This window comes from Eulemur rufifrons, chromosome 7, assembly GCF_041146395.1.
Source record: "Eulemur rufifrons isolate Redbay chromosome 7, OSU_ERuf_1, whole genome shotgun sequence".
In the NCBI taxonomy this organism is placed as follows: domain Eukaryota; kingdom Metazoa; phylum Chordata; class Mammalia; order Primates; family Lemuridae; genus Eulemur; species Eulemur rufifrons.
Window position 1 is genome coordinate 137,226,883 of NC_090989.1, and position 24,128 is coordinate 137,251,010.

The 24,128-nt window shown below is 36.5% G+C and overlaps 1 protein-coding gene across 5 annotated transcripts in view; it reads left to right on the forward strand.

Moving 5' to 3' along the window:
• Positions 1-24,128, forward strand: part of RBMS3 (RNA binding motif single stranded interacting protein 3) — a 649,837-nt gene that overhangs the window by 111,889 nt on the left and 513,820 nt on the right. The window lies entirely within an intron of this gene.

Below are 24,128 nucleotides of genomic sequence, written 5' to 3' on the forward strand. Positions count from 1 at the left end.
ATGTTGCATAATTAGTTTGCTATTGCAGGCAGGATGCTAGCAACCTTTATTTTAATCCCAGTACAGAATGCAATAGACTCTCAGGGCTGGAAGGAACCTTTGAGATCATCTAGTTCAACTTGTTCGTAGTATAGATGAGACAATAGCCTCTGGCAGATTAAATGTCACACAGCAAGTTAGTTGTCCATCAGTATCTCAGAAAAAAAGTTACATTAGAAAATGACTATCTCAGTTATCAGTTTCTTCATAACAAGTAACAATAGATAACAAAGTGGCTAAAACAATAATGATTTATTTTTTCTAATGACTTTTTCTGCATTGAGTTAGCAGGCCTCTGTTCCGCATAGTACCAACTGGGGTTACTAATATAGTTCTAGTTGTCTGAGAGCATGGCTGGGGCACCTCAGTTGGGGCACCTCGGTTCTCTTCTACATGGCCTCCTTTTCCATGTGGTGTCTCATCCTCAGGGTCTCTCCATGTGGCCTCCCTCTCTGGCAGAATATTCTGGGGCTGCAACGGCATTTGTTTCAGCCCTAACACTTAATGCAGTCTTCCTTACGTTGAGTACAAATTATTGTCCCCAAATCTTATCTGAATAAATCAACATCAGAAAATCATGTTGTTGGGATTATTTCCTTACAGCATGGTGGCTGGGTTCCAACAGGGAGCATCTCCAGAGAATAAGCCCCAATGTGCAAGGGTTCATCAAACCTCTGTTTGTATCATACTTGTGAATGTCTATTGGTCACAGCAAATCTATAGCCAAGCTCAGAGCTAATGTGGGAAGGTATTGGGCTAGAGCATAAATTATGGAAGATGCAGTTCATTTGGAGTCACCAATGTGCCTGCCTACCAAAGTGGCAGATAATTTATGTGATCAAGGTCAAAAAGAACAAGGCGTGATACGTTGACATATAATGTAATGTTACTTAAGTTAATTGGCCATTTTTTTTTTTTTTTGCATTATTTCATTGCTCCAGTATATAGTACACAGTCATGGGTGTATTATAGGATTGGGGAAAAGTTGAAACTTTCCAGAGTTTAATGAGCAGTGGAATGTTCACATTGGTTTTGGCAGCCACTGTTTCTTTATCCCAAATAGTGAGATTGGGCTAGAGCCAGGCAGCTCTCAACATTTCAACATTCAAATCTTTGACCATAAGACCAGAAAAGAGCCAAGATTTTCAATGGATAAGTACTAAAAAGTGAAGGCATGTGAATACTATTTTGGATATGATTCACTAATATTAATAAAAAGAGCAAGGCTTCAGTATTAGTCTTGCGTTGAGATGAAAATTATTCTGACTTGAACCTACGCTAAACTGCTGCAGCCTGTAACTCAGAAGGAGAAATCAAAGTGCTGCCACAGAACTGCTGGCCTCCTAATAAATGTCACCCATCAGCATGCACAAATAAACACAAACACGAATCAGCCATGAAACTGCATCCTATGTAAGGCTTCTCTTGGCCTCCCGCAAGTTCTTGATACACACCTGTGTCACTGACAGCTAGTATGCAAATTGCCTAAAGCTCCATTAGGCTGGTCTAGGCAAGGAAAGCCCATCTGTTAGTCTGTGACACTTTCCCTCTTGGATCCTCATGTGGGAATATGTCCTTGAGATACCCAGATGGATGTATTTGCACCAGTGTCTGGTACCACCAACCTTGGGGGAACTTGTCACTTCTGCTTTTTTTCTTGATTTTAATATTTGATGTCCTCTTCCCCCAGCTCCCAAAGAATAAAGTTTTAAAATGAAAATTTAAAAGAATGATAAAGAATACAAAGACACATTATTTTTTAAGTGTGAGAAGATGGAACATGATGAACCCTCTGTTTGAAAAATCATGGTATTCACTGGGTGTTTTTCAATACTGTGTGTGTGGTCTGGTGTTGACAGGAGAGAACACACAATTTCAAATTAGCTGGTGCTTGTCAGCTGTTGCTGATAACCGTTGGAAAGTTTTGGGAAAGACAGTGCATGGTGTTATTTTAGCAGGCCTGCCTATTTAGGACATTTATTGGCAATGGCTTCATGATTCCTATCCCCTTTCTTCTTTTAAAAGAAAGGCAACACAACAACTGCATGTAAGCAATTGGAAATGGAAATCCAACCTTCCTTTCTTTGTTAGTTTTATGATTAGACTCAAGTCTCTTGCCCCTCTCTGGTTGAAATCCCCAGAGAAAAGTTAGAAGTGGCAACAACAGAATCAGAAGAGCAGCCATCCCTTTGATAATTGATATCTGTTTATCATAAACAGACTTCTTTCATCTCATCCATCTGGCCTAACAAAAAGATCTACTGATATTTCATTCTAAAAAGAGGTAAAGGTGGCCTAACAGTAATGGTAATCTCATCACCTGAGGAAAAAGAACATTAGGGATCAGAAAACAGTTCCTAGAAACATACAATAAATTGCAATTTAGAGCCAGAAAGATAGAACATTTCCTCTTTAGAAAAAAACCTCATGTCTACGGCAAACAATGCACGAAGGTATGTGAAATGTCTAAGACAGGACAAGAATGAAACTTTTGATCATTTTGGTACCTAAATGGTTCATGATTTTATCAGATTAGAGCCTGTTTTCCAATTTTCAGGAAATGGTCCAAAAGAAATACTGTTGTTATTGACAGGACTTCAAACTAGTTATTATTTGCTAATAATGTTGTGTTAAAAGTCTGAGCAGAGTGTCTTGCCAGAGAGAGAGAGTGAAACTTTTATGCCCAACGGTGTTTGGATGAGCAAGATAATTATACCCTTGTCCACAGCAGATGCTCTGTTCTTTGCTTTGGCAGTTTCCCTGTTCAGTGTGCAAATAATTTTCTCTTCTAAAGTTGGTGGCTATTTGCTACAAATATATTTCTTTTCCAGCAAAGAATGGATCTTTTCCATCACCACTCACAAATAGCAACTGAATTCATTGCGGTTTTTATTGTTTCAAACACATACACAAACCTGATGTGAAGCAGAAAGAAACTCTTATGAATGCCACATGTCTATCAAAAGATGTAATATTAAATAGTAAGAAAGATTTTTACTAAAATATTTGGGAAACTGCATAGTAACAACTATTTTAACTTACATAAATCAAGATTTAAAGATAACAAGTCAATGATGATAGTTAAATAATTTTGTAGTTCAAATGTGCATTTAGTCAGTTTGCAATAGAAAAAAACCTTCATTTACATGTATTGCAAAAATCTCATGGCTCTTTCTGCATCTATATTTCTGTGACAGCTAAATTCACTTTATACATATATGGTGAGACTCAAAATATGGAGTTGACTTCCTTCACAGTTTTGACAGACATGTAATGACTATCCTGTGCTTAAAACAGACAGGTGTAGTCTTCGTGGTCAGTGATGAGCAAATACATTGCCATAAGCCACAATGCTTACTTTGGGGGTAGCCCAGATGCTGTGGCTGTGTCTGTAGCAGGCAGCTTCTAGGTGTTTTGGCAGAGAGCTGCAGGAGGAAGAGAGCTAAGATATATTTAGGATGGCTCCCTTTTTTCTGTTCTTACCACAGGTCTTCAGCAGCCCAAAGGCAAGTGTAACCACTCCTCAAGTTGCCATGTTTTCATAACCACATAATGCAACATACATTTATATAATAAAACTAAGAATATAATTGGGGGTTAGGTTTCTCCCAAGAATAATCATTATTGACTAAATTGTTACAGTAAAAGTCACCTTCCAGAAAATGATTAAGTACCCACTGAAAGATTTTGTTCTGTGTATATGTGTGTGTGTATACACACACACACACACACACACACACACACACACATACTGAGGATCAGAGGTGTGGCTGGGCCCATGCCCTGTCTTCAACTATCCAGCACTCCAGGGGTAGCAATGACAAAATATTGCACAAAATATTTATCATCAGCAGTGTCATGAGGAAAATGTCCCCTAGAACCTTAGGGGAGAAGAAAAAGTCTTCTCAGAGGAAGTGAAATTCAAGTCAGTCCTTAAGAACAAATAAGTTTGGCTACAGGAACAAGAAGGAAGGCATTCCCCATAGAGCAACATGGATCAGGAGGCAGTGGATTCCTTGCTTGCAAATGCCTTTATCAGAGCATGCTCAAATACCACTGTTGGGTTAGATGACACAGCAAAGCATAGGTGACCCTGTTTGAACGATGACATTATTTCTCTTCTCTTGTTAGAGAAGGAGTTGCAGCTGAAAAATCAGGAGAAATTCAATGTGATTTAGATCAGAATACCAGACTATGATGTGTGTATATATACACTAATAAATATTTAATAGCTCAAATATTTATGAATATAATTATTGTTACATTTAATAGTCACATTGGTGTCACCTGAAATAATATCAAACATAGTAGTATGAATTTGGTAAAATTTTATAAGGACTGTTTTGTAAATAAAGGTACATTTAGCTATAATTTCCCATTTTCTCTATGTAGGGACACTTTTGGGACACCCTATAGTATAATAAGATTCTAGGCACATCTGGGGCTAAATAAGATTAGCAAATACTTTTATTTATGTAGTACTTAGCAGGACTAGCAGGTCATTTTTCTCTTGGATCCTCACTGCTAGATTTCCATTTCTGTTCCTAGACAAAGAGAATTGAGTGTGTAAAGGCCACCCACAGAACTTAATCACTGCTTAAAAATGTCGCATCCAAGTTATAAATAACTGAGTAGATCCTGCACAAAGTTGGGAACTTCCTTCCTGGTAGAATAATCAATCTCTACATCAGAAACATGGTCCTTTTGTCTCTCTTTCTTTCACTTAACCTTACTCCTTACAGGCTGCTATTCTATCATGTCTTCTTGAATCACATGCACAGAGACACATCTATACTTCTACTCCCTTCCCCCTTTAGCAATGTACTTATACATACTTAGTGGAAAACAACCAGTTTTGGGATATTATTTCCTCCTTGTGGAGAAATCTTTTAAGGTTTTTGGATGAGACAATATTGACAGGTAACCTGTGTCAATTTCTAATCACTGTTGAAACATCTTAGAGTTTCTGTGTTTATCACTGTGCCTGGTCATATCCATAATGAGGTTTTTGCAAAAGCAAAAACAAAACCAAGAAAGAACTGGATTGCAATCAAGTAAAGGGGAACTTTTTAAACCTTTTAAACCTGATTAACAAGTTTACAGAATATTTATTGGAAAATATATCCTTCCCACGGGATAGACCACAGTCAAAGGACCACCCACTTTTTCCATTAACGTGTGTATAGCTATCTGCCTCCTACTGCACTTTCATTCTCTAGAGATAACCACCAAGGTCTTTTTGTGAAAAAAATACATGCGTTAGAACCCCAAACAAAGGAACATCATTCTTCCCCAAAATAATTTAATTACTCAGAAATGCTTTTGGCAAAACATACTTCCTAGCATCTTCCATTTTCCTGCTATTTATCCATACTCTGGATTACCTCATTCGTTAGTTCTGACAAGGGACTGTATTTGTATCATTGCCTGACAGATGTGTTACATGTTTCAGTCTTAAAATATTCCACTCTGAGCTCAGTGCTGCATACTTGGGAGATGATGTTAAATCAGCCTCAGCGACACACTGCTGTCATCATGCCAAATAACTCAGGGGAAAAATGATAAGGGTATAAAGAGATCAATAAGGCAAGAAAATCTGTGCTTTCAAAAGTAAGGCAAAATATGAGAAAGACTATCAGTCAAGCATTGGGGCATAAATAAAGCAAGAATATGCCATGTTTGGGACACCCTTACACTGCAGTGAGCCATTATCCTGTGAGTCGTAAATTTCTCTTACGTTTGCCTAACTCCTTTAATATAGGTCATTCTAAAATACAGCCATAAGATTCACTGGGACATTGATCAGTCTAGCATCCCTCTTCCTTCTCTTCTAATAGAATAAAATGAGGATATGGCTGATAAATGCTGATAAGGACAATTCCCAGACCATTTAGATGTAAGTGGTCACACTGGAGCATTCCCCTTGCGTAAGGAAGATTTGTATAACTCATATCTTTGTAAATATGAATTATGCAAATACATTTCTGCCCATCAAAATGATATTACTCAACAGGGCCCTCGTAAGTGTCCAGTTGTGTTGCATTTTTAGATGGAAAACAAGTAAACTGTAGAAACCAGCAATTTGGAAATTAAATGCTTTATTGAGTAATAGGTACTCAGATGTGCATCAGGAAGCAATAGGTTCCCTTTTTCAGCAAAAAACATTACATTATTACAAATTTGCAACAATAAATGGAATCACTTGCAGACCCAAGACAGTAAATTTTATGAACATTTGGAAATAGGAATTTATTTTTGCACGCTAATGGTCAAGGAGACTTTGAAACTGGTCCAGAGCCCTTGAATGTCAATCTAAGAAAGGTGATCTGTAGACTGTGAAGAGCATTTTAGGATTGTGCTTTTTAATATGGGGATAAAGTGTGAAAATTAATTTTTGTTTTAGGAAGATAAATCTTAAGGCTGCATGTGGGATAGATCAGAGTACTTGGAGCTTGGGAATAGGAAACACAATTTAGAGACAGTTACATTAATCCATATGTGAAGTGAAGTGCTCCTAGACAAGACTAGGAGCCGTGTAATGAATGGAAAAGACAGATGTGGGAGATGCTGAGGATGAAGCATAGGCAGGACTTGGTGCCTGGATGAGGCATAACCATGAAAACAAACTAAACAAAACAAAATAAAAACACAGATGTATCCAGATGTTAAGTCATCAATCCACTGCCGGTCTATGGAAAATGATTGCTAATTTCAAGTGAACATTCAAGGCATAATGTAGGATGAAATGTTCATGCCATCATTTGGGGTAACACCTGGAAGTTCCCTTCAGCATGTAGAGCCGTCAGGAAAAGTGTCTAGAAGAGGACAGCAAGGAACACATACTAAAAGCACATAGTAGACAGAAAGAACAACAAACAGAAAAGCATAGATGTAAATGATTACATGAGATACTTACATCTGAAAATGGGAGATCACCTCTTGGCATGGCAGAGAAGTGGAATTTTCAGATCACTTCTTAGTATATGGAGAGGGGTAGGGTGTCTGGAAAGGTGTGTTAAGGAGTCAGCGATGGCAGAAACCTGGAAGATTATGAAATTTAGGCTTTAGGGCTCCTCCTTTTCTCTGACCCCTTCCATGATCCTGTGTCTAATCTTGTATTTTCATTTTGTATTCTTCTCCTTAAAAATGGCCAATGGCCATCCAAATTGTATAAACTTCAGGTCCCACAAAAGCCACATTCTTCCATTGGCTAGCAATGTGTTTACATGGTCATATAGGTTTGGAAAAATTTCAAAAGAAAGATATTTTAATCACAACTGGTTAAAACCCTTGTCCTTTTCCATGCTAGCTTCCTCATTTGCACTTTTTTTTTTTCCTCACCTGGTGGTGGGTATTTTGGAATTTAGCTGAGGATGAGTTAGGTAGAAGATACATTTAGTCTGGGTTTAATGGGATACATATTTGGGTTATCACCAGCTGTTTTGTGGTAAGATGGTTTCCAAGAATATTCATGCTGCCTACTGTACTGAAGTCTCAGGCATTATGGTAGGAACATGCTGGACCAAGCCAAGATCCTATTGCGATAGGAGTATGGCCTCTGGTGCCCAACACTGGAAGTATGTAGGAAGTAGAAGAAAAAAGGTTTGTAAGGTCTGAAGCCAGAAGATAAGTCTATGGAAAATTCATCCAAATTGTTGAAAAGAAAATTTTCTTAACTATAAGGAGAAAAATTTCTGAACTATCAATAGAAAAAATAAAAATAAATGCCTATCAACCATTAGAGGACAGACAGAATTATCTTTGTATTTTCTCTAGAAAAATATTGTGAAATTACTGTCACATGAAGAGACAATAAAAGAGTATGCAGCAAAAAAGGGGGATTATTTTTGAAGGGTGTCAGGGAGTTAATATTATTATTTTCTGCATTTTTGATGTTTTTGTTATTGATCAGCTTTTTAAAATTGGTAATTTGTTGCAACTTTGTTTTCGTTCTAAACAAACATTTATTTTTATAAATAATTTTATATTTATAAATTTTATTTTTTGGCCGGGCGCGGTGGCTCACGCCTGTAATCCTAGCACTCTGGGAGGCCGAGGCGGGTGGATTGCTCAAGGTCAGGAGTTCGAGACCAGCCTGAGCGAGACCCCGTCTCTACTAAAAATAGAAAGACATTATATGGACACCTAAAAATCTATATAGAAAAAATTAGCCGGGCATAGTGGCGCATGCCTGTAGTCCCAGCTACTCGGGAGGCTGAGGCAGTAGGATCGCTTAAGCCCAGGAGTTTGAGGTTGCTGTGAGCTAAGCTGACGCCACGGCACTCACTCTAGCCTGGGCAACAAAGTGAGACTCTGTCTCAACAAAAAAAAAAAAAAAAAAAAAAAAAAAAAATAAATTTTATTTTTTTTTCATGTGCCCCTCAAATTGTGTAAACTTTAGCGACAACAAAACCTGGATCTGTCCCTCATTTGGGGGGGCACCTTAATTTTCATAATCAAGTACATAATCTTAACCTATGGTTCTTCCATGCAGGCCATTTGGAGTTAAACATCTGTTGCTTTCAACTTTCATGGTGTTGTCAATCATTTAGCACTACCCAATAATATCCTAATTCTCTAATTATTATAATTATAATTAGGGAATATCTCACTGGTTTATATATTAGTGGAATATTTTAGTACCCCTTAATATGCTATACCCTAATTCAATTTAAAAAGGATATTCTCCTTTCTGCATAGCATAGTATTTGAGAAATATATTTAGGCAGAGCTTTAAAATTGTTTCAAAACAGAGATATATGGTTCAAAACAAAAACACAGCGGAAAATTTACTAAAGTCAGGAAGATCTGAACATGCAGTGTTATTCCATTTAGAGAATTTCAGTAATTTTAATTAGTTTCATTCAGAAAGTATTTTCAGAAGTATACAAGGGATCTTGATCTACTGCCAATGTAAGAAATTGTCTATCATTTGTCAATACTTTATAACCAGTGAAATAAATGTTAAATAATTATTTTACTCCATTTCATAATGGAGCACATAAGATGTGTTCTGGCTCACAAGAGGATCATCCACTGAAATCTAGGTTTATATAATGGGCAAAGTTTTAATGTCAGTGATCATTTGTCTAGTTTTCCATGATTCCTGTGTGTCTTCAATAAATAATAACCTATAACATTAGGTAGAGATAAGACACGGGGATATTGATTAGTCACTAGAACTAGCATACTAGCTACAAACATAATTTTCATTTTCATTCTATTCATAAACAAGTCTTAACTGCATTTGACCTGTTAGGATGTGATAAATAGTTCAAAGTAAATGGAGCACACTAGATCACACCATTCTCAGTTTTCTAATCAAGAGCAAAACATGTCTCTTTTTTGTCATTATCTGTGTCATCGCACAAGATTGTAGATTGGGTCTACAATAGAAACTGGTGGCCAAGATTATGGGTGTGTCTATCTGACTCTCTTTCTCAAATTGCTAACACATGACATTAACTAATCTTATCAGAAGCCTTAGTACTTGATTGAAATTAATGACTAGTGGGATCCAAATAAGTAAAAGGAAATTTGTCTTCACACATTACATAGCCAGATTCAGGATGAATGGCCAGTCAATGTTGCAGAATATTGTAATATTACAAAAAGTGCTTCTTGGCCAATGGTAAGTGATAAGATCTCACTTTTTTGCATTCCTAAATTGGGAGAGTTTGGGCATTAATAAAGAGTTCTGTCACTGTGGTGTATTCTATACTTCAGGAATCTTTATTTTTTTCTGTTGAAATCAGAACATAACAGTAGTAAAGCCTGTTTTCACTGGATAAAACATACTTCTGTGCCAAAAAATGTCTTACGTATGAGTCTACTGATAGATTTTAACTCAATTGACTAAAAGTCACCATTGCTAGTGGAGAAAGTTATATGTTGTTAGTCCTTTCTCTCATTTTATTATCTATATTATTATTAAAGTAATTTCTCCAATTACTGCAAACCACAAGAAAAAGCAAATTAATTATGTTTATTGTCTTTGAGAACTTTAGTTATAAAACTAGACCATTCCTCAGTTCTGTTCATTCTGGTACTTAAAATGATCACTCTAAGTAGTAAAATGTGTAGTTCTTTATTTATTATGAAGAGTATAGCTTGTAGTAAAAGAAACAGACATTCTCATGAGAATTAGCATTGGACACAGCCACCCTTTTTTCTTGTACTCTAATAGAGATAAATATAGACCACACTTTGGTATTACCACTTGGTATATCAAACTTGGTATACCAAAATAGAGAAACTTTTCTCTATTTATCTTTTATTTGCTATCTATCCTGTGTTATGTGCTGAAAACTCTGTTAACATCACCTGTGTAAACTGTTCTATTTTTGCTTCATTATTGTTTCAAGAAGTAATTGTCACTGGCTATATTTTATTTTTAAAAAATATTTTCTCATAATAATATTTATTTTTATAATATTATTTTTACATTTACCTGATAAATTCTAATTATCTGTTCTGTTTTACAAATGTTGTAGTGTGGGTTAAATTTTTATCAGTTATCTGAAAATTAGAAATCTTTAGACTTTCTTTCTTATAATAACTTTTCTCTAATTAGATCCCTCCGTCAAGTCAAAATTCTGGACAGGAATTCTTAATGCCAGCAGCCTTAGGAAGTTGATATATAGATAAAAAACATTTTCTCTATTTATTAGTATAAAACTTTCACTATAGTGATATATAGTAATATATGTACATACTAATATACTATATAGTAATATAATGAGCTGTAATTTTAGGCTGTTTTACTACAAATGTTTTGTAAACTTGAACAGGTCACTTACCCATTATTTGCCAAAGTTATGGATTCTGTATGATATTGGTTATAAGAAGGAGTGATGTAACGTATATATAAGTACCTATGTAAATTAATATGTTAATGTAGCTTATTCAAATGTTTAATTCCACAAGCTATTATTTAGACCCATTTTCTGAATTTAAGGAATGCTTATAACACGACCAACATGATTTCAAGGAGGCAATTTGTATTATTACTCCAGTAGTTGATACTATACTTTTTGCTTTGGTGACCGATGCTGTCTCAGTTTGACTTCCTACGTTTGGTTGTCTCTGTTTTGATTCTGCTTAAGATGTTATCAAATTTATGATTTTAATGGTCTATTCTCAAAGAGTTTAAAGTAGGCCCTGAGTGTTTGTAAGGCACAGAATGACATCAGCAAAGATTATTTGCAGTTGGGTAATGAATAGGGAGGTTCTCTCTGAGTGCCCAAACCTTTCTTCAAGAAATTCCTACGTTTCCTGTGCTATTCCTTTGTTAATCATGAAGACTTGCTAAATCAGCCTGCACATTCTGCCCAAGCATTCTTTTGGCGCCTGCTGGTCCTAGGAGCCGAGGCAGGACCACCAAGAAATCTTATTCTGTCCCCCAAAGGTACTCCTAGTTGCTTCTTAACTATTCTGCATAAAACTCCTTTCATTTGTGTATATCTTCTAGGATGTTGGGCTGTTGTGTAGCATTTCATCTATGGTCCCACCGTATGAGGTGTGGTAGGGTCCTGGAGCTGGTTAGAACCAGTCGTGAGAACTGATTGTTAAATTCTCAGAAATGTTGTTACTCAGTTGTTGGACTGTTTGTAGGTTAAAATCAGCCATATAGTTACATGAAAAAAATCAGCAAAGCTATAAATCAAGGCTTTTTCCCCTGTTATTTCCCTCAGAGACCCAGAACATCAGCACACTAAAGAGGAGTTTTCTGTTTTGACTCACCACTCCTGCCAATTTACCTTCCACTGCAGGGAGCAAGCACTGAGGCTTCTTTAGGGGAAGCAAAGAAATGGTCACTCCTAGAAAACTCTTTCTTTTAGTGATTGTGCTTTAGAAAAGGCTGTTATCACTGTTTGCCAAGTCCCACATAGTATTCTCCAAACCAAAGCAAAACAAAACAAAACAAAACAAAACTACCCTCTGAATATTGAAGATGTATAGTAAGTACTTCAGAATCTATAAGTATATTACTATCCCATTTTTATACTATAAACTATTTGCTTCAGCTACCCTAGGGCACATATCGTATGACTTGTTAGAAATTAGAGGGATAATTAAAATGAAATAAACAATTTAAGCCATTATTTACCCACAAAATATTCTTGCAGGGCGACTACTTTTTAAAAAACCTAATTATTTGTAGTGTTAGAAGCTATGAAATTGGTACAGTTTATTTTCTATATATAAAACTCCTTTCAGTTAAGTGCACAGACATTTAGTAGTTGGTGTGTTATTTAACCTGTAAGCTTTTTCCACTGGCAGTAAGACATATCTTATTTTAATGAGTGCTTTCACAAGTTTTAGATATTTTCCAAGAATCTGTATATTCTAAGAATGATTTCTCTTGTAAGAGTATATATTTGTCTTAAAAGATTCTTTTCAGGGTCTTGTCATCAGTTTATCTGAAGGCAATTAGATTAGTGGCTAGAATAGTACTAATTGAACCTAATGTCCAATTGAGGAAGGACATTTCTTGATTTATAATCCAGAGAATTTCATTTTGGCAAACATCAGTGGACTTTTTACTTTGTATCATAAGATTTTTAAACTGGGCAAACCAGATCTTGTTAGATCAGTCAACGAACCGATATACCTGTTACTCAAAAGAACATTATTGTTCATAACAGTGGACATTGTGAAGGTACTTTGAGAGTTATGTAATGATAATAGCTAGCACCTATGGAGTGCTTACTGTGTGCCAGGCTTTATTCTCAGTGCTTTATACACACTCACTCATTCAAAATGTTTAACAATCTTCTGAGGTAGTCATTATTCCCATTTTTACAGATGAGGAGACTGAGACAAAAGAAGTTAGGTAATTTTCCCCAAGGTCAGACAGACAGTAAGTGGTAAAGCAAGATTTCAGCCTGGGTTGCATCTTCAGGATCTATGTTCTTAGCCACTATGTAGTAACAATAATATTCTCTTCTTCGTCCTGAGCCTTTGGGGAGTATTCCCGTTGAGGAAAAACACCCTCTATTTGTCAGTCTCTGAAGCTTACTCACTTTTTTGAAAAAGGACAAGAGCAATTTGGAGAATGAAAAGCAGAACTATCTTGTGATTGGGGGTGGTTCTTTCTCTTATGGAAACCGTAGCCAGGCCAAAAAAAAAAAAAAAAAAAAGAATCTCCAGAAATCACACAATAAAGAAAAGATGCATTAGAAATTGGATGTCTCTGTGCTATTTTGAGAAATTCTCTAAGGTACAAGATGGATTGACTTAAAATATATTGAAAAAGGGAATCCTCATGGAGGTTTATAATGATAAGAAATAGAAGTTGAATGTGTAAATATTTAATAAGTTTCTGATTATAAAATTATAATGTTTCATAACAACATAAAATGCCTAATATTCATTTCATCATGAGATCATTATTTTCTTGATCTTGAGCATTAATTTATTCTCATAGTTACCATCTCACAGCCCAAAACATAATAAATTTTGAAAATGTATTTATCAGAAATTATCTGTGCAAGTGCTCCTTGCAATTTTTACAGGGAAGCAATTACTTTGTGTGTATTAATTGCTGTCACATTTTTGATCTGTGCTTTAACATTGTCTTCTTGAGGAAATTATTGTGTTTTATAGTCCAAATTTCTTAGATTTAGGACTTTAAAAGCTTAGGTTCTGTTCACGTTTAATTTTGCCACATCAATAAATTATGAATGATAAAACAACACAACTATTTTATGTCATGAAATATAGGTTATTGTTTATGAATTTGCTTAATCGCCCTAGTAGATCACTGTAAAAAAAGCATTCTCCTTTTTTGCCTTTGTCTTTTTTTAGACAGAAAGAAGATTGGTAGAAAAGTATATTACGTGAAGTGTAGGGATGGTGGGGGCGGGGGTCCTCTGTTGGGATGTGCAGGTAAAGTAGATGATGTAGGACTAAAAATGCAGGATGACCTAGGCAGGAAGCTTGTCTGCCAAAGAGAGAGACATTTATTCTGTACCAACAGTTAATCTCAGTTGCTCTCTTTTCTTGGTGTTTAGCACTTTTACAATACAGGTGAAACTTTGGTTATTGGTTAAAGGCAAATGAAATACATCTTTTGAACTGTATTTTTACAGCAAAAATTATTATTTACTATATAGTACTTCCTGGAAATCTCTTTTTATAGTGTTCACTTTTGGTCAGGGGAGGTATCCGTTGAAAGAGATTTTACATGCCCAAATCTAACCCACTCCCTGGATATAGGGAGAAGCTTAAATATGGTCTCTGCTAAAAGGAGATTAATTGCACTTTAAAAATTAATTCCTATAAATAACAGCATAAAAATTCTGACCATTATTTTCTCAACACATTTAGGTACTGTCCATGTGTAGAACAGTGTGGGAGATAATACATTGTAACTATAAGAATGTTCTACATGAGCACTGTCCAATAGAACTTTCTCCTAAGATGGAAACGTTCTATATCTACCTGTTGGATATAGCAGTCAATACCCACTTTTGCTTTTGAGCATTTAAAATGTAACTGAGGACCTGCATTTTAAAATTTAATTTAATTAATTGTACTTAAATTTAAATAGCTGCATATGGCTAGTGGCTACCATGTTGCATTGTGCATATCTAAAGGTAAACCTAGAGTTACCTGGAATGAAGACTGGCCTAGCTTCAGGTCTTGGATATGTTGCCAAGCAGCTGAACAACCTTGGAAAGTCATTTAACCTCCCTGAGTCTTAGTATTTTCATCTTTAACATTGTGATAATAATAGTACTTATCTTCAAGAGTTCTGAGATCAAGAAATAAATCAGTGACTGTAAGGCTCTTAGAACTCTGCCTGGAATATAATATATGCATAATAAAAAAGAAGCTGTCATGAATGGGATAGTATTTTAGGTGATTCTAGAGGACTATGTGGAATTTAGATAAATACAAAGTAATATAGGGTGACCATACACTCTGATTTGCTTCAGACAATCTCAATGTATTCCTTGTGTCCTAGTTTAATCGTTAATGTCTCACCCCTTTGCTCTCAAATGTGTCCCAGTTTGTAAAATAAATTTTGGAGTTACCCTAGAATCAGATATGTGAGTATAGCCCAGGCAGAGGGAGGAAGACAAATTAAAGTATAGGTGCAGATGTGAGGATGGTGTGATATCAGTGGTAAGTACTGGGAATCAGGAGGTAGAGTTGCATATGGGTTGGAGACATATGATGGAGTTGGGATGAAAGCCTGGATAAAGAAGTTAGATTTGATTGTACACACTATTTATGCTATTATCCCATTGCTCCTGAGTCAACATACATTCACTTTCAGAAAAGCAAAAATCTCATTTAATTGGACAAAAATATTTGATATATCAAAGGAGCCTTATACTCTTTGGTATTCTGATTAGATTTCCATTATTGATAGTGATTTTTGTTACACATAGTTGGGAACAAAATGTGTTATTTCTATTACTCATTAACTTCCAGTAACCAAATCAATAATATGATTGGGTAATATGCAAATTAGTCAATTGAGTGGGAAAATGCCTCATTATATCTGGAGCTATGACTTTCATGACTGAAGGAAGAAACTTTGAAAGAGTTCATTTAGTTGCAATAAAGTATTATCTCAACATATCTTCTGGTGGTGCTCTTTAAGCTACATCTATTTGTCTTCATTCTATTTAGGAGGGGATTTAATTAATAAAGTTGGAGGAATTAATTGTTGGCAATATTACTAATTATAATTTTAGAGAAACAGAAAGTATTAGACTGTGAAACAGAATATTAATGAAAAAAATATTAGGAAAAGAGTCAAAAATTGAGATTACAGAGAAAAACTGAACTAAAAAATTAGGCAGATAGATCTTATAAGATATGAGAATGTGATTCTAAATGTAATTGTTTCACTTTTGAGAAGATCTCTTTATCTCTGATTGCATTTGGAATTGCGATGCTAGCCCAGAGATCCCCATGAACAGTTGCTGGTGACCCATTCTGGGTTTTCAGTGTTGGCCCAGTGATCCCAGCTCATCATGAAAGGAGACCTTTAGGTTGATCTCTAAGGTATTCCCTGGACAAACAGAGCAGATGTTCCATTCAGGGATTATGATTGCCTTCAGGATTTCTGGGGGATGTCCTGATTGTAATAGTTATTTTTCATAGCATAGCTGATTTTATAATCTTCACCTGGGGAACAAAGCATGGCTCATTTTTCTACAAGGAACCAATTGTTATCAATATGAAGTTCTTAGCTCTTTGGGTTATTTTCAAAGTATACACCTGCCTTTTTTAAACTAATGTCATAAGAACCCCAGATTTTGAAGTGCATGTTAATTGTTTGCTTTTTCTTAAACAGACAAAAAGTTGGTCAAATTAAAAGGCGGTTGGGCAAATACCAGATGCCATTGGCATTGGAAGAGTTGATAAGTATTTATAAAGGGCCACTGGCATCATTCATAGCAGCCACTCTTCTCTAGCTTATACATTTATTAATGCAATTGGTTTATAGGTGCTTGAACTGAACAATAACTAGTTTACTTGTGTTTCTAAGTACCATGAATTTTAAAATGTCATTTACTATCTAAGCCCCTGAATGGAATTCAATGACTTTAAATTAAGCCTATTTTTAAAAAGCACAGGGCAATGTGTGATTATGCAATCTGCTGAGTTTTTCAAAAACTAATATTTAGAGCAAAAGTGAATCTCATCCTAACAGAATTTTAATAAAAACTCAGTGGTGATTTGTAAATACTTTGAAACTAATTAGCCATTCCATCCACAATGACTGTTTCATCACTGCTTAGCTCTTGATGAAAATGGCAAACCACAGTTCTAATGACATGATTTTGTTTCAAGCATAGTGGCTCCTGTGTTTATTAAAAGAAAAAAAAAAAGAGACTGGCTCTTGTAACACCCCCTTCAAGGTAAATTACTCCTACTGGAACAATGCTCCTGTTAAGGCTCTGCCTCATGATGATGAGGAGGATGGCAATGCTGACCAAACAAAAGAAATATTTACCGAATATTGGCTGCATGCCAGCTCCTGTGCTAAATATTTTACATATAATTTATATATTTTAGTTTCACAACAGTCCTGTGAAGTGAGATGATCATCATCCCTCTTTCACTCATGACAAGAGGTTTAAGTGCCTAGTTAGTAGTGGCACTGGATTCATAGCGGGCAATCTGCAGCTCTTAAGCACCACGGTACCGCTGCTGACAGCAGCTATTACCTGGGCTAGTTGACAGAGAATGTTCAAATGATTGCCTTTTGTGAGGAGTTTCATCTTTTATTGCTCATTTTCATGTCTGAGCTGTGTGTAGGAAAAGAGAAGTAGGGCAGGTTTTTCACCAAACTCTATTATACAAAGCATAATTGAAACAATTGTTTTCTATGGCCATATTCTAGATAATGGAGAGGCAATTGCCTGGCATAAAATTGCAAAGCCATAATGTATGTGGTTCATGAAACTATGGCTAAAATTGCATGGCTTGCTTAGATATTAATTTAGCTGTGTTTGTTATTGCTTGCATGGACAGTATTCATATTCACCCTCATTTGAGGCTATTATAGACACTCCAGTGACTGCCACAGTTCTTGCTATGTCCACTCTCTCATGTTGTGTTCACATTAAAGGAGAGGTCTGCAGAAGCAAGGTTATGTGGAAATTACACTGTCTGGGAGATGAATCCAATAGCCTACAGCAGTGTTATCCACTGAGCAATGGATTGCATGTGTACATGCAGGCTAAATAATGTATGATTTAAGATGAGACTGTGGTTTGTATTCATTTTTGGATAGTAAGAGAATTGGCATGTCAATCCCTTGGGAGACTTTATCCAAGGCTTTACCCTTGAGTGGATAAAAGAGTACAAATTCTATTGCATTGGAGATGAATAAAAACAAATTGGGGAGATCATCAGCAGAACAGACTGCTGCGTGATGGAGTCCAAGGCTACTCCAAAACCACCAGACCAACTGCCTGAGGATCCTGCCAGCAACCAGATGCCGGCAATAGAATTGACTGCAGTTTGGCATCAGGGCTCTGTGATTCCCAGCCAAGGGGAATTGCATGCAAAAAATATTTAAAATTCTCTTTGTAAAAGAGTTATGTTTTCAATCAAAGGAAGTATGTTTCAGATCTAATCTGCTACAATGAAATGTGGCATACCAACATCTTGGTTAGAGAGTGGAGGTGTGTATGTGGGAGGGAGAGAATGCCATCTATACTTGAGAGTAAGAAGTTGAATTATAGTTTGGTGGTGGGGTTTTTCAATGAAGTAGTTTTTAGGCCATTGAGTTTGTATCATTATTCTACAAGGGGTACTGGATTAGCCTTTCAAGGAGAGGGGCTAGCTCTGTTTAAAATAGTGATTTTTAACAATAGGAGAGTCCCTGATCCCCCCAGGGGACATTTGACAGTATCTGAAGACATTTTTGGTTGTCACAACTTGAAGAGAGGGCAGTACAACTGGCATCTAGTACACAGAGGACAGGGATGATGTTAAATACACTACAATGCCCAGGACATCTCCCTATAACAAAGAGTTATCTTGCCCCATGTTAGTAGTGCCAAAGTTGAGTACCCTGGTTTAAAATTAATGTACGCTAGTACATTCACTAAAACCCCACCTACAGACAAGTGTTCATCAAACATATATTGCTATTGTAAAAAAGGTGATTTTTAAATGATTTGCTTTACTCTATTGATGTGTGAGCAACACTTATTGAATATCCCTAATGCATTCTGCTAAAACAAACAAAATACATAGAGAAAAAACCCACAACTAACCTTCCTCGAAATCTACACACTCAAACCACACATTTTACAAGAATGTAGGAGGACCTGGTTGATTCACTTTTCAAACTTGATAAATGAGGCATATTAACAAAGCACACTAAATGAATCAGCTGTTTAGGGTGATATACGAGCCAGTTCATTTTCCTGTTATTAAATAACAAACCATGAATCTTGACAAATGAACCCACTCATTTGGCATTATTTGAAAAACTCATAACACACTTGATTCTGATGGTCACTTCCCCTTTGAAATTAAATTTTAAGATGGACTTCATTTAAATTTTGATAGAGAGAAAAGGCCTGTTAACCTTCATCTTGACTGTCTGCTGCTTCTCCTCACTCTTCTCCTCATGCTTAAACTCAGATGCACCGGAGCCGCTGCCAGAGCGTCAGCCTCCAGAGTTTATTTCAAAGAAGTGTTTCTGTTTACCTGTGTCAACATCATGGAGAGTTATAATCCTACAATGTCACAGGGGACAGCATGGCTTCTGGAGTCAGGCTCCCTGAGTTCAAATTCGGGGTCCAGCTGTGTGACCTTGCAAAGGTCATTTACATTGTTGTGCCTTAGTTTCCTCATTTGTGAAATGAGAGGAGTATTATTTGCCTCATTGGGCTAAAATGCATAGCAAGGACACAACAAATGTTACCTGTGATCCTTAGAATTACTGTTTTAGGAATAGCATATTCCAAAATGGATTCCAAGTCATTTTATTTCATTTCCTAAAGAGGACAGCGGTACTGAACCTCTGATTTAGCAGCCCTGATGTGTGGTTAAGGGGCTCTAGTCCATCTTCCATAATCCCTAACAGAATCTCCCAGCAATGCCACCAGGAATAAACATCTAAGAAAAATCTGCATACTAACCAAGAAAATGTGGCTTCAAGAGAAGCCCTATATCTCTCTCCTTCAATTGGAGTGTCATCTAAAGTCCCCTTCTGAAAATCTGCTGGTTCTACTGCTTCTAACCAAGCTGACACTGCACATTCGTAGCAACCCCTTGCCCTGTTACAGCACAGTGTTAGAGTGTTCAGTAACCCTGGACCGTAAGTGCTCCCTACTCCTAAATAGGATTTATACAGGGTGACTTTGAGCAATATAGCTAAGTCAGTTTTATCTGAAGGAAAATATTTTTCTTTACTAACATTTTAAAATTCCTTCCTCAGTGTCTGAAAATGATTTAAAAGCTAATCAATGATAAAATTCCAAACCATCTAAAGACAAAGAATTGAGAAAGGAAGCAGAGAGCCACTTTAATCAGGAAAGTGGGTGCTGTAACCCATTAACCCCTAGAGATTATTGACACGCCTTTTTTTTTTTTTTAAGATGCTGTAGTTTGGTCATCTGTCTGTCTTTGGCAGCCAGAGCATACAAAATCACTTCTGCTTTTCACAAATTAATTCATTTAGGCCTGTGCATTTGTCAGACATTCCGGGAACCTTCTGCCAACATTTTGTTGATTAAAGGATGTGTATTTTGAAAATGGGTGGAGAGGAAGGAATTTATAATTCTTAAGACCAAGGAATGATTTACAACGCTGACTGCTACCTGAATCAATCAGTGCATCATCAACAGATAAATGAAATATTAAAGATTAGGAACAGTTCCCACACTGGGTGCTAAAATCTGTGGATTGATTGGTTCAATAACACTGAGAAAAATCTACTTCTTTCAGCAGAATTTCTAGAATTCACAAGCAAGAATGTGACACAATAAAACCACTTTTGAGTGTGTATTTTTTTTCAAAGGGCTTCTGAAATACACACTTTCTCCACAAGTCTGGTGTTTCTGCTCCTATTTATAAATTACATATCTCATTTTCATGCACACAAGTTCCCCATTCTCATCCCAACTTTGGTTTGCTTTTGATTATTTTGTTTAATTTTTTTTCCCAGTGAATTTGTTGGGTCCTTTGAAGGACACATTTATTGTTTTAGGCATCATGCAATTTGCTAAATGGTGTTCTGGTTATGGAAATGCTCACAAAGAGCCCTGGGGGAAAAAAAAGAATTAAGTAAACACATATTGATCATCCCGTAGCGGGTGCTTTCTTATTTGATCAGTCAAGGACTCAGTCTGAACTGGTCCATCTAATCTGTGATACATAAAGCTGGAGACATTTTTCTGGCTCCCCGGTGGTTTTAAAGGCTATGCAATGGGAAAAACTGCTTTAAACAAAGTCTCATTTTAAAAGAAGCTGATACAGAATGGAATTCAAAAAATTCGAAGAGAGGGGAGGTGAAAGTGGTAGCTAACAGCTTTAAAAAAGCCCTGGGAATTTTAAGTGAATAAAGCTCATAAGGGAAGTAAAAGAGAAATTTCCCCTGACCCATTGTCAGAGAGAGAGACCAGGAAGCCACTTCAGCAAGCAAGCATGTACTAAACACCTACTGTGTGCAGGGCTTGTAAAAGAGGTAAAGCTCAAGTGTTGTGGAGATTCCAAGGAGAGAAACAGAATACTTTATGTCAGGAAGTAAGTCGTAGCTTTTCATGCCTGCAAAGAAACTTGAGCTTTATGCAGATATTATTAATAAATTCCAAAAGGCAATGAATATATTCCATTTAATTCATATATTAGGAAAAGAAAGTATTCTTCTGTGTAATTCATTTTAAAATTCTACATTAAAATGTGGAGACTAAATTAAGTAATAAAACTAAAGAAATGGTTGAGAAAATGTTTATTTCAAAGAAGGGAGTTGGAGGCTCCGGGTTTTGCTCCTGGCATGTCTGCTCTTTCACTTCCCCGTCCCTTAATTCTTGGCCAGTTTGTGTTTGCATTGGGTAGTCCTGTCTTATTCCCTACCCCCCTGCAGTGAATGAGAAGCACACACGGGGAAACATGGTAGAAAGCTTGAAGCCCTTTATATACGAAGGTGGTACGACTCTGGCTTAGGGAAACGATGGGAATCCAGAGGAAAAGATGATTCTAGAAGCCTGTCAGAGATCTCAGTGGCTGACCATATTCTGAGATTTAGGATTAGGAAACAGATGAATCTAGCACCAAGTTTCTTAGCATGAAGGCTGGAATAATGCTAAAACATTGAAAGAAATTGGGTAATTGTGATGGGTGGCTGGTGTGGGGAATTGGGAAAGGAGAAAACAGGTGTAATGAGTTTTATTTTGATATGCTGAATCTAAGAAGCATTGTCTTATAGCCACGTGGAAATAGGGATTGGGAAAATCTGAAATCCTGCATCGTGTATAAAAGACCTATAGCAAGAAACAAGGCTGAGTACTGCTAAAATGTGGCCTCTTGTCTCTATAGGTCACATGCTGCATTTATTCCATTTTTATTGTACACAGTGTAGCCTAAATATTTTTTAAGCATCTCCTGTATATCAGGCACTAGCCTAGATGCTATTCATATAAGGGTTGACACATTCCCTGCTCTCAGAGAACATACAGGTTAATACTAGGGATAGGCATTTTTGGCTTACTTAATGCCAAAAATACATTTAATAAAGACCAAATATGCTGAAACCTGTGAAGGAAAATAAAAGAATCCTGTAGGGTGATATTTAATTTGAAATCAGAAGGATGGATTAGAGCCAAACAAGTACAGTTGGGCTGAGAATGGGAAGGGTGGAAAGTTGGGAGTACAGCTGGGTCTGGCCCAAGAAGTGATTGGAGACAAAGGCAGAAAAAATCATATGGGGCTTTCAGGACTTTTTAATAAGTCCAGTGGGAAGCCACTGCAGGATCCTATCTAACGAGTTCAGCTCTCTGTGATTAAGGCCATATTTAGTTCTATTTCCAGAATGTCCCATTATTTACCTGGACCTAGTAGGCCTGACAACTTGGGCTGAAGCACACAGTTTTGGAATGAAAAGTCTGTTTTATTTACAGGTGGTTATGTTTCCTAAGTTTTTTGTTTTTTTTTTTTTTTGTTTGTTTGTTTGTTTTAGAATGAGACTGTAGAGGCACAGAGCACATTGTTTTTCTTCATTTTCTTCCCTTAAGTTATCATATTATGTCTTAGCTTTGTTACATGGCACAAAAGGTTTTGTAGTTTAAGCTCATCTAAATAAATACTTTTTTGCTATTGTGCCCAAAACTTGCTATTTGGTAAGTACACACCTCCCAACCCTGATAAAACAGCTGATGAGTCTTCGGGTTAGACCCAGCCAAAAGTTTCCCCAGTGGAATCTTGATGAATATGCTCATTGTGCCTTTGGGTAACATTCAGGGTTACAACTGAGAAAATCTGGGATAGTTATATAGGCTAATATCATTGACAAGACAGATGCAAACCACAAATATTAACATTATTGTTATTCTTGCTAATATTTAGTGTGCACTTACTAATTTATAGGAACCATTTTGTTTGTATTAACTCAAGTTTTTAAAAATACCTTATAACATAAGAGAGTATTATTATTATTATCCTCTTTACATTGATGAGCATGCTGCCTCTGAGAGGTTAAGGCACCATTTAAAGGTCACGTAGCCAATAAGTGGCACAGCAGGCACTCAACCCAGGCTTTCAGTGGAAGTTGAGAATTTTTTAAGATAAACCTGTATCAAAAAGAAGTAAGCCTAATGAGTAAATATATACACTAATTCTGACATTTATAATCATAAGCATACTCACACTGTATATTCTAATTTTATGGGAGTCATTTTATCATTATCATTTTGCTGCATAATGGTGTGACCCATTAAAGCAGTGGTTCTCTAATGGGAGAGATGCCTTTTGCCACCAGGACACATTTGGCAATGTTTATGTATTTTTGGCTATTGCAACTAGGGGATGGGTGCTATTAGAATCTGATAGGTAAGGGCTATCCTACAATGAACAGGTCAGCGCCCACAACAACAAAGAGTTATCCTGTCCAGGTGGTCCATAGTGCCTAGTTTGAGAGCCTGGATTAGAGTAATTGAAAGAGAATCTTGACAGTAATGAGGGAATGCTGGCTCAGTCTTGCAAACAAGGGAATTCAACATGAAGAAGCCGTTTTGAGGATGGAGAAAGAAGCTAAGATGGATTCATAAATTCAATCATTCATAGAATCACTATTTATAGAATTAATTGTGCTGGACAGTAATGGTGAGGAAAACAATATGAGGAAGTTTCTTTGGAGAAAAGGAGGGACCAAAGAGTAGAGGCAAACCAAAGATGCTTGGCTACTAAAGGTAAGCTAGGGGCAGAGCTTTGATGCCAAGAATGAACTGTTTTATTCTATCAGCGAGATATGCTACTTTATAGGTCTGAGGAGAGTCACTGTGGTTAGGGACAAATTCAAAAGCCATATGCTATTACCAAGAGCACCTGATAACTTCTTTTTGTCTCATTTACGGCTGACTTGTGCTGATCAAAATAGAGAGCCAGAG